The sequence below is a fragment of the Dermacentor silvarum genome, chromosome 9 (genome assembly GCF_013339745.2).
Source record: "Dermacentor silvarum isolate Dsil-2018 chromosome 9, BIME_Dsil_1.4, whole genome shotgun sequence".
NCBI classification, from domain to species: Eukaryota; Metazoa; Arthropoda; class Arachnida; order Ixodida; family Ixodidae; genus Dermacentor; species Dermacentor silvarum.
In genome coordinates this window covers 37820641-37832869 of record NC_051162.1, presented here as the reverse complement: position 1 = coordinate 37832869, position 12229 = coordinate 37820641, and the positions used below count along the sequence as shown (strand labels likewise).

The 12229-nt window shown below is 45.9% G+C and overlaps 1 protein-coding gene across 3 annotated transcripts in view; it reads right to left on the bottom strand.

Moving 5' to 3' along the window:
* LOC119465210 (uncharacterized) overlaps positions 1 to 12229 on the bottom strand; it is a 59045-nt gene that overhangs the window by 17475 nt on the left and 29341 nt on the right. Inside the window, exon 3 of one of the 3 annotated variants that reach the window (XM_037726005.2) lies at positions 11472 to 11603. The exons of the other annotated variants lie outside the window; for them this stretch is intronic. The gene's annotated coding sequence lies outside the window, so the exon portion shown is untranslated. The remainder of the gene's footprint in view (positions 1 to 11471; positions 11604 to 12229) is intronic. 3 annotated transcript variants of the gene reach the window in all.

The window sequence follows — 12229 nt, the reverse complement described above, 5'->3', positions numbered from 1 at the left end:
GCAGATGAATCGTCCTTTGAACTTGGGGTATTATACCTGGCAGCAGCAAACGAATGGCAAGTTTTGTGTCATCGCTTACGACTCAAGACCGAGAGACCGAGGAGCGTGCTCAAATTGAGGAAGAGGCTCTTGCTTTAGTCTGGACATGTGACAAGTTCAGCAATTACCTTGTCAGCAAGCTGTTCGAGCTCGAGACAAATCATAAGCCGTTAGTTCCCATCTTCACTTCAAAGAGCCTTGATGACCCGACGCCCACATTGCAGAGGCTAAAGGGGAGAATGATATAACACCTGTATGAGATTGCATACATTCCAGGCAAGGACCTTCTACCGTAGACATTCTTCCCAGAGCACCTCTACGAAAACCAACACAAACAGCTCTAAGAAAACGTGGAAGATTTCGTATGCTCTTTGAAAACCTTTATTCCCAAAAAGGAACACTGCCTTCAATGGTTAAAGGCATCTCAACAAACAGACCAGGTATGTGCTCAACTTCGCTGGTTGAGCAAGAAAGAATGGCCCTCCAGGCGAGATTTACCAGTGGACCTAAAGCCTTTCTACGAGCATCGACACCAGCTCGCTCTGGAGAACACATTACTCCTCTACGCTGCTCGAGTTGCCGTCCTTGCCTCTTGCTAAAATGAAGTCCTATGACTCTTACATGAAGGACACTTCGGCATAACAAGGACACTTGATCGAACCAGAGATTGTGTCTGGTGGCCAGGAGCTGACATGTTCCTGGTGAAGCAACATCAGCAATGCGTCAAAACAAGAGTTAACAAGAAAATGCCACTAATAAGTTCCGAATTTCAAGGAAGACCGTGGCAACGCATTGCAATGGACTTGTTTCATTTTAAGAGCCAGTGGTGGTTGATAGCCACAGATTCTTATTCAAGATACCCTGAATTGGTGTCATATGTAAGAGGCCGCCTGCGGCGCGAAAAAGAAGACGAGCTTGAGAAGCACGGCGTTCGGAACATCACGAGCCCTCGAGGCGCGTGACTCGAGGCGTAATCGAGGGCTGAACGGCGCCGTCCGTTGATTATCGACATGGCTCCGGGCCAGGAAGGTCGCACCATCAGCTACGCTCTGGCGACGGGAGACTTGGGGGTCTGGCCGAGTCCGTGACGTTGGCCGTCCAAGGTGTGGCCGTCAACCTCAGCAAGTTCGAGCGAGGCTCCTGGACTGGCTGCAGCCTCTCACGGCGGGACCGGGCACCCTAGAAAGGATCCCTCTTCTGCGGCGGACCAGCACGTTCGATATTCCTCGAGACGCCACGTCGGCACTTGCGAAGAAGTTGCGACGCATCCCGACGCTAGGCCTATCCAGGTGGGCCTAAGCAACGCCGCGCCTCATCACTGACGAAGTACTGACGAGCTCATCAGTGACAAACGAGTGGCCGCGACGACGGCAAGGCGACGACTACACCATCAACAAGAGCACCGACTGCTTAGGAAAAGAGCCGACCAGCTGGGACATACGTGCAACGACGAGCTCAGTAACGCGACTCTTGTAGCGCCTCAGCGGTAGGCTAGTGTTGCCTGAGTTTCGCGTTACGAACGCCAAAAACGAACACAGGCGGAATGAAGTACGTGTGTATAGAGTAGGTTGTACAAATCTTAGTGTGCATACTTTTTGTTTTATTACGAGTTATTTTTAGTTTGAGTGTGTGTTAGTTGAAGTTTTGAGTTTGAGTGCAATTAAAAATTTGTTTGCTGTGTCGACATGCGTATTCCTCCTCCATCTCTTATAACACCCACACGCCCCTGAGATCGGTGACACACGCGACTCACGACGACAAGGACACTTGCTCGAGCCAGAGATTTTGTCGGGTGGCCAGGAGCTGACATCATGTTCAAGGTGAAGCAACATCAGCAATGCGTCAAAACAAGAGTTAACGAAAAAATGCCACTAATAAGCTCCAAATTTCGAGGAAGACCCTGGCAATGCATTGCAACTGGATTTGTTTCATTTTAATAGCCAGTGGTGGTTGATAGCCACAGATTCTTATTCAAGATACCCTGAACTGGTTCGTCTGGAAAAGCTCACGTCCACAGTTGTAGTCACATACCTGCCAAGTTTGGAGAAACTAAATCTGGGAGATCTTCCGACCGAGGGAGGGGTCAGTCGGTAAACCTCCCCCAAATGTCAATATTTTCAAGTACTCCCAGATGAACTTCATTACAATTTTATTCACACATATACAAATGAACACATGAACATCAAGGTATCACTTTTGCAAGCATTTTGCTGTTGCTAATTATGCCTTCAAAAATTCTTTAAAATTTGAATTCTCGTGTCTTACGTCTCACAACCACCATCTGATTATAAGGCACGCCGTAGTGGGGGACTCTAGATTAATTTGGACCACCTGCGGTTCTTTTGCACCACACACGGGTGCTTTTGTATTTCGCCGCCAACGAAATGCGGCCGCCGCGGCCGAAATTTCATCCCGCACGCTCGTTCTTCGCAGCGCAATGCCAAAGCCACTAAGCAATCCCAGCGGCTGTTCAAAAATTATTCAGATAATGATTGATTGTAAGAAATTTCATTTCTTTCACATTTTGAGAGGTTGACATTTCTTAGCGACTTGAACAAGCGGCACTCTGTCCTCATATTTTTGACGATGTTAAATTGCTGTTCGCACTCTGCATTGCTCTCTCAAATCAACAAAATACCCAGCGTCACTTCAGCTGAGCACTACATTAAAAATACTTGAAGATACTTTTTGCGACAGCGCTCCTTGCTTTTAAAGCCATGACTGACCATAGGCCTATGCAATGCCAGAGTGGCTGAAGCCAAGGAGAACGATGGAGAGTCTAGTGTTACTAGTTGCGAAAGGCGGCATTCGCTGGCTACCTTAATGAGACTAGGACCACTAGGGCACCCAACGACCGCATCACCATAAGGAGCGGCTCTGCAAATAACGAAATAGCACATGTATAGGGTTTCCTTAATATCTTAATTTTGCACGATGAACCTCTAACTGGATTAGATTGGGTTGCATTCTTTTTGCCAATGTAGCCTGACAAAGCACTACACGTGGGAACAGGACAAAACAGCAATTTCCGGGAGATTTTCCTGTCACCCGTACAACCGGAAGAAACTGTCTGAATCTGGGAGTTTCCCGGGTAATCTGGGAGACTTGGCAGGTATGTAGTCAAACACTCAGTCATTTTTTGCACGCCACAGAATTCCTTAAGTGGTTTCCAACAATGCCCTGCAGTTTTCGTCACTCTTCGCTCAAGACTACGGCTTTGTCCACATTACATCTAGCCCTCACCATCCTTAGAGTAATGGACTTGCTGAGGCTGCAGTAAAAATCAACACTTCCATGACAAACACGAAAGACCCTTGCCGGATGCTTCTAGATTATAGGTAGACTCCTTTGAGGAATAGCCCTGCAGTACTCATGGGTCATCGACTTAGAACCAAGCTTCCTCCTAGTTCCACCAAGCTGACACCCCAACTGGCGGATCAAGAAAGACTTCGGAACTTCAAAGAACAATACCAGAAACGTCAAAGGAAAGATATCGACAGACGTCAGTGAGAATCTATGACTTGCCAGAGCTTTTCTACGGAGACGACGTATGGTTGACAGACCTCAAGCACAAAGCAACAGTACGAGCCCCAGCAGATGAGCCTTGGTCCTACTGTGTTTACACCAACATCCGTGCTGTACGCAGGAACCGGACCCAGTTAGTTCGGTATCCCCCTGCTAAAACCAACGCAGAAAGTGCCTGTATCAGTGAAGGTGCCGCAGATACACTTCCCACATGCATACCACATGTGGGAGGTGCGTGAAGCCGCCTGCTGCAGCGAACTTCATTTACTCTATTGGGGAGATTTGGCGTCCTGTTATAGATGCTGCCATCTGGTGAAAGCGGGGCAAGATAGTTCCCTGCAACGGTGCGTCGGGGGTGGTCTGGCAGCACGTGACCTTCTTCTTCAGGTGGAACAGGCCTGAGAGACTATTAAACGTGTAGTAGTTATGTGACTCCTCATCTGGCCTCGCTCTTCCCTACTGGCTATAACAAGAACTGGCTGCACGTATAGAGACGAGAGTGGGGCTCACCCATTGTGCGACACTGATCTTTCTGTGAAGCTTCCCTTGAATTGGCTTCGCACAGAAGGTAATGGACAACAATGTTGGTGACCCTCTTCTAGTTCTTTCATCTGGTTGGCTGACACGACCCATAGATTTCACTGCATTGCATGCAGTCACTGAGATGGGTTACGGTAGGGCAATATACATCATTCACATCTGTGTATGTTTGCCTGTGTAGCACTATATAATGAAACTAAAGGAAAACATAACGTCAAGCTAAAGTGACAGAGTAGTGCTACAAGTACCCATGGCATCATTCTGATCAAAGGACACAGCTTTTGTATGTGAAGAAATAGTGAAAATGTAGGCCACAATTGGTGCTGCCACTGTAACAATGCAGTAAGACATCCTGTGAGTTATATGTATGATTTACAATTGATAAATTCTAGTGAACCACTGGCAAAAAACTAGTTATATTGTATTCAGTTTTACTAGACTTTCCTATAGCACAGTGCACTGAAGTCCACTACCTGCCTCACCCCTGTCTTGGTGAAAGTATTTCTAAACATGTGGCACCCTCTCTCGGCAAGCATCTGATACACCCAGCCTGACCTCTGAGACTGTCAGTAGAGCCTCCCAATAGATTCAATTTGTCCCTTGCACTTCTGACTGCAGAACTCTGCAGCCCCTTTGAGGTGATTTTATAAGCAATTACATCACCTCTTGGCATAAAACAAATGTTACAATGTTTCTAGAAGGGCAATCTAACATTTTACAATGACCTACTTTTTGAACAATTTCCGGCTTACGTACTGCTTTGCTCTAGCTCAAAATTCACAGCGAGATCACATTTCATGATAAGGATTATTCAATGCAACACTTGGTTCTATTGCCTGGTTTGTCAAATAAGATTTGCAAGTTTGCCGCTGTCTGCGCCATTTTTGATGTCTATACTGCACTCTTCGATGACTACAGAAGCCATGTATTGAACACCATGCTTTCCAAACTGCAAACGTTGCAAGTGACCAGGTAACATCAGAGCTGACAGGTTTTGGACATCACCCACCGCAAGGGGCACTGAAGAAAGCAACTTCGCACTTTTTTTCTGAACAAACTAAGCAAGTAACCACTATATACACAGCTCCAAGGGTTAATTTGAATGATCCAAACCAGAATGTGCAAACTTGATGTGTAACTTAAGCAAACATAAAGCATCGATAGGCACAAAATCTTGCAAAGTGAAGCTGTCCTTGCCTACCCTCCCGAGCTCAGTGTGGTTGCTGTTGCAGCTGGGTTCGTCAGAATCTCGATATATAAGTTTGTGGATATGAAGGCTATATGCGCACCGAATGGCAATAACCAGCAAACGTGCTCTTAGAGCTCATGAATGGTAACTCACAAAGTAGTGCCAGTAAGCGAACCTTTGTTTATTTCTAAATAAGACCTGTACATATAACGTTGGTTCACAGGTATCATTAAAGCAAACCGGCCTATTTATGAAATGGCACATTACATTCAGTGTATTCTTCGATTCACCCATTAGTTATGTGCCACTGGGGGTCGGCCCATCCTAGGCCAATCATCAAGAATGTATAAGCGTAAATGCTGTTCCTGCGTACAGCACCAGTGTCGGTGTTAACCCAGTAGGAGTGGGGCTCGTACTGTCGCTTTGCACTTTAGGTCAGTGTGACACACCTTCCACTTTTGGTCTAGTAGCTTGTGAGCAGTGCAGTTCAAAAACATAAAAAGTGTACGAGATTAAAGCTGTGACCTTTGTGGTGGATAAACATACAACATTGAATGAAGCTCAAGGTTGCACAGAATAAAAGTAAGCACAATTCTATGCATCACTCAAAGTTATATAGAACTTGGTTACCACTGCTTGACTAAAGCTTCGCTTCACATAGATTTTAATGTGTCCGTTACATTTGCATCTTTTCTTAGGTAAAAAAAATGGAAAATGCAGGTCATTGTAGAATTATTTAATGTTTGCCTTCGCTGCACCTTTGACAGCAATTCCACCTGTAACGATTCCTAAACACCCAGGCACCAAGTCATGCTATGTGTTGCTGTGCTTGAATTTTCGAACACATACAAACATAGCAAAGCTATCCATGAAAAGCAGCTGTTTTTTGTGAAACATGTGCGACAACACCAAATCATCCATGCTTTTCTAATGCCAAAACCAGCGTCAATAAATATGTCTTCTCCAAAATAGAATAGAAGAATATCCGATCATTGTGCTCCACTAGTACTAACTTATGGGGCCATAACATAAGGTCTAACAAAAAAGAAAAAGCTTGAAAGGAAGTTAATTACTACTTCATATGAAGTGATGAAAAAGAAAATTATGGGTGTAGCGTAATCAATAGAAACACAGGATGTATTAGAGATCAAATGTAGGTAGGTGATATTCTAGTACAATAATGAAATGGAGTTACCATATTTATTCGATTATAAGGTGGCCGTGATTATAAGGTGAAGGTGCACTTGGGGGATACGAGAAAAAAAATTCATGAATGCAAGCTATAGAGTAGCTGTCGGCCATACAGAGTAGCTGACGAATTATTCAGACTCAGCGTGGACTACCTGAAATACGGAATAATCAGAAGAACCCGTAAGGCGAAATTCCAGCTGCCGTAAAGTCGCACCTCAATGCAATATTCGCATATAATTCGTGACTTTACTGTTACAAATTTGCACCTTTACTGTTTTTCAGATTTTCGGTGTGGGTTGTACAAACACAAATACGGTTCTGCCTCAGCACAGGACAGGACGACTGTAAATGAGATGCCCAACTGACAGATTGCGTGCACAGCGACCGACAAATGTGCTCGCCACTATCATTGTGCTGAGCGTTTCGTTTTTCTGAGCCGAAGCTCACCCAATAAAAAAGCTTGATATATTGAACTCATGCTCTCGGCAGTGCTAATTCTACCCCATCAATACCCAAGGTGACAATATTAAACTTGTGGAATACTTGAGACATCATTAACAAGCACGAAACAGACATTAGACGACAGCAAGAAGCACACAGGACAGGTATGGGGTAAGTACAGCTAATGCAAGACAGGGGCCATTGGAGATCATTCTTTGTCGTGTAGCGCGCTTAAAATAGACTGACAACCATTTCCCTTAATGTCGGCACAAAAAAGAATGAAAGGAATTAATGGTGTGGTGACACGAGCGTCTGGCAGTCATTTCATGGGACACTGCCACCCAATACAGTCAACGACTGATTTCTCGGACGCCCGATTTTTCAGACATGCCCGATAATTCAGACGGCTTCGCAGCACGTACCCCATAGAATCAATATATAAAAACTTTGCTGTCCAATTTTCTGCACTTTTTGCGATGACCGCAAGTCCAAAACAGCATTAACCACCCCTTAATCATTTCTGAAGAGCCCAGCTCGTCTTTGCTGAACTGTCCCAAAACCATTACACTCGTCCGCTCGGGATAATATATCTTTTTGAGCATTTTGAATGAGACGCTCGTCTGCGGGCTAGTTGGTGTGTCGCTTCACAGAAGGCAGCACTGCGCAAGTAATTTTTTTTTCGAGCACCATTTCACATTTCTTTGGGGGGCAACTCGTGTTTCAAAATATGGAGTCCAGTGAATGCAACGCATATGTTGCTAGTTCGTCGTCACGCAAAAGAAGCCTTTCGCTGTCATCTAGCTCTTCGGACGATAATGATTAAAACACCGAAGTTTGCTTTTTTTCTGGAAGCGAAAGCGATAACTTCGAAATTAGCCCTTCATCAGATGAAGAAGACCGCTCAGAAGACACTATTCTAAGTGCGCGTCAGTGGCGGCGCATCGACATGAATGACATGCCCACGAATCCTCATCAGTTTCCATTTTTGGATGTCCCCTGTAAGGCATTAAATTTAACATGGCCTGATGAGTTGATAAAACTTTCCGAAGTGCGCTCTTGCTTTGTTTTTTATTGCCGATTACCAGCAGGTAGAGCAATAATAAATTTTATTATGCTAATTTGACTTAGTATGTGCTTGAATTCTTTTTTCAACATCGAAAACTTGCTTTTTAGAAGGAAAATTTTCAATATCAAGTTATAAAACATAAGCAGTTTGAGCATAGAAATCGTCAAAACAATAAAACGATTAAGGGGTTAATCCAAGCAACCACCACCGGCAACATTTTATCTCGCCACCTCGAACTGGCGCTCTCGCACACAGATATACTGGCAGCTGTAGCCACCACCGTGGCAACGCTACGCTTAGCTACTTCGACGTTCACTATGAAGTTTCTTGCTATTCGGTGCCATTTTTTTCATTGAAGCAATTTGCCGCTGTTAGCAATGGCACCGAATCCGCCTTTGCATATCGCCTTGTAGCACCCACCAACGCCGCAGCGCGGTGCGCTATGGTCGGTACTGCATATACAAAAAAATAAAGATGCGCAGCACGTGCTCGAGGTGCAAGCTCGGGACGCGCAGTGTCGTTCTGAAAGCTAGCAACGCTGGTGGCAAGACCGAGACTCTGGCCCACGGATTCCGGACCATGGGTCGGGCAAGACCTGACAAGCGCGTGCACAAGCTACATCCACCAGAGCTCACGCATCTGCGAGCGCATGGTGATCGAGCTTGCGGCTTGTTGTACCCAACAATGAATGCGCCCAGTCCCGGTTTCAGCAGTTCACACCTGGCCTCCGTGAACTGCTGCAGAGGCGTCTGCTTTCACCCTCTCAGTGACGGTGTACTGTGGACCGCTCGTCCACAGTGCCACTCGCAGCCTCGTCCACCTGAGGGTTTGCTGCTCCCCTTCGCCTCCAACGGACTCACTACTTAGACTGACCCCGGACCCTCTTGAACGTCGCTCCTGTCATTGCCATTCCATCTGGGCGGGGGGCCCTGTAGCGCCCACCAACGCCACAGCATGGCGCGCTATGGTCGGCGCTGCAAATAGAAAAAAAAATGATGCACAGCGTGTGCTCGAGGTGCAAGCTCGGGACGCGCAGTGTCGTTCTGAAAGCTAGCGACGCTGGTCATAGCAGCCGCCGCTCGGCTTGCCACCTTCGCCTTCCAAGTATCGACGACGGCATGGCTCATACGGCCGCCGTCCCGTCCTCCTACAGCCTCAATACAGCAGTGTTACACGGTGAGGCATGCATGAAGTATTGTGGTGAAGCATACCAAGAGTGGGAAGGGACAATTGTCATGGGAGACAGTATGTATTCCTTAATTATACACGCGTGCACCCGCAGAGTCCAATCACAGTACGAGTACCAATACTCCTAATAAGTGTACTGGCAGGCCTTTAGAGCTCTTTTGCCCATGCCTGTGGCCATTTGAGACCTTGGGGGCAGTAAAAGGCATGCATGCATTTTTTCAGACTGCACGGTTTTTCTGGCGTTTTCGCGGGAGTCAAAAATTGGACGTTGACTGTATTTCACATAAAAAATGCATTTAGCAGTGTCGTTCCTATTATGTTAAGATCTGTGAGAACCTAGGGGCTTCTTTGGCAAGCATTGCCACACTTCTCAAGCATTTCTGAAGCAAGTGATGGCTCTGTTTGGGCCAGTCTCTCTTCAGCGACATTCACACCAGTGATTGACAGGGATCGTGCAATCAACTGTTACTGGAGACCAAGGAGTGACTTACAGCAACCTATGTCCACACCAGCAACTGCAACTTGCCCACTGACACACCAATATGTCTTGTGATAGTGCCATTCACATCTGCTTGCTCTGCCATAACCAATGCAGGATAAGTGTCAGCGCATACTGACATCCTGCCCCAGCACTGTCAATTGGTTCAGCAGCTTTGCGAGTCCAGTCACGGAGCTGAGAAATCAAGCCGCGGGCGACTGACCCAAAACAGTCACCTTTCTTTTTGTAGTTCGTAGCTCAAGTTTGCGGGATCGAATCCCGGCCACGGCGGCCGCATTTCGATGGGGGCGAAATGCGAAAACACCCGTGTACTTAGATTTAGGTACACGTTAAAGCACCCCAGGTGGTCCAAATTTCCGGAGTCCCCCACTACGGCATGCCTCATAATCAGACCGTGGTTTTGGCACGTAAAACCCCATAATTAAATTTTTTTTAGTTTCTAGCTCACCAAGTTACTATGCCAGCCCACAACTTTCAGGAAGTATTACCAGCAAGCTGTAAATCAGGTGGGACGTATTAACAGATTTGACTGCATCAGGCGTTCGATGAGAAATTCCAGCCACCCAGCAACGCTCACACTTGCAAAACTTGCAAGGGTCAGCACTGTTTGCGGATAACAAAGGTTCAGTTGAAAGTTTTGCCTCCTCCGGGCCTACCACTAGCTTTGATATGACCACTGTAGGTACCAATTTCTATGATTCAAAGCAACTGGGTTGAAAAGTGCCTGTTTTCTTCATAAAGTTTCCAGAACTGACAAATTCCCTGAGAACTGGAGGTTTTTCCTAATGGTAGAACCCCTGTGTGATTTGTTGTGAAAGCAAACAAAACTAAATTCCAGTCTTTTTTTGTTTCATTGTGCAAAATATTGTGCACTGATGGCTGCCACCTTGTAACAGTCCAAAAGGGCTTACAGTATTGAGAGTAAACAAATAAATCCGAGGTCACCAAAGCACTTCTTATCAATTGCGAATGCGAAAGCATTAATGTCCAATTTAATGCTGCTAAGCGGTCCTTCGTGTTATGGACTCTCGCGGGCAAGCAAGTCTGTTTAGATGCTTGGCCAATGCCTCATATGTAGCACAGGGCCGGTGCACTTTGATCCGTGACGTTATGCTACCTTTCCCATCTGCCATAGAATCTAACGGGGATGCTTCCGAGTAAGCTGGAAGCATTTTGAAGTCGCCGCTTTCGTCATGCCGGGCTTAGCAATGGACATTTCGGTCCAACTAGCATAATTTCATGAAGCGGAGTGCACAGGCCTGCTATCTACGAGGTGCTGGTTTAGCCCAGTAGATAAGACACTCGGCTTCTGAACGTGGCGTCGTAGGTTCGAAACTCACTACTGCCAAAGTTTTTTCTTTCGAATTTATTCTGTTTTTTAATGCATTAATTTCTTTATAGCAAATACCGAGGCAAAGTTAGAACGCAGTCGAGAACTTGCGCGGACAAGGAACGTGTGCATAACACAGGGCTCCAAGACCGAGAGCGAGGGTGACGGGGCATCGCAGCAATGCCCTCACGCAACACCTGGTGCACTAGCAGGTGCTCCCTTTCACTCGTTTTGCTCCATTGAGGGGTGCACATGACATGCATCGCAGCCAATGAAAATTTAGGTGCCACTAAATTTAGATGCTACAGATACCGCCTTTTTCACTCAGTGGGCCATTTGATGCTTTCACATCAATAAAAAAAACAATATCAACGTTGCCGCTCCCAAGTAACACCATGCAGACAATGGCTCAGTTCAGTTCTGGGTGTAGTGCCCACATCAGAAAAGGAAACCAGGAGCTCACCATCAACTCTGCTGTCAGTCACACAGGTGACATACGTGTGGCTGCTGCGTCTTCACGGCTTCAGGCCAAGTAAGGGATTGGCCAACTTCCAACTCACCAGAATCCTGTCCAGGCGAGTTTCACAGTGCCCAACTTTTTTTTTCCTAAGAGAGCAACAACAGATAAGCACAAGTTTTAAAAAAGCATTAAAAAAATTCTGCAGGAATCTACAAGGTGGAGGAAATTTTCGTGAAACAAAGTAATTTTCACCCACTCAATAGTAGCATTACGCTACAAAAAAAATATTTTCTCAGAAAAAAAGGCTTTGCAATTAATAATGTTCATGCTGGGAAACAGATCGAACCTGCCATCACCATTTTTCCAGGGTAATCACTCAACCAGCTGAACTAACCAGGAGGATGAAAGCAAATCCATGAGAGGTTAGCGCAGTTGATAAGAGCAGCTGCCAAGGAAAGGTGAGGGTGCAGCATTCGATCCAAGCATCAGAATGAATGTTTTAATTTAAAACTACGAAGCTTTCTTTCTGAAGAAACTGTGCGTTTCTTTGTGGCTTCATGCTACTTTTGGATGAACTAATCATGCCTCCCATGAGTTTAATACAAGTCTTTTCACTTTCCTGGCACTGAAAACCTTAGCCCTAACTTACACCAGAATAATTTGCCATGGCTGAAGGCGTGCAGTCATGTGCAGGGAGCATGCTTTGACATAGGACATGCATCAGTGGACATCAGGCAACTCTGAAGGAAAGCATCCAGCAG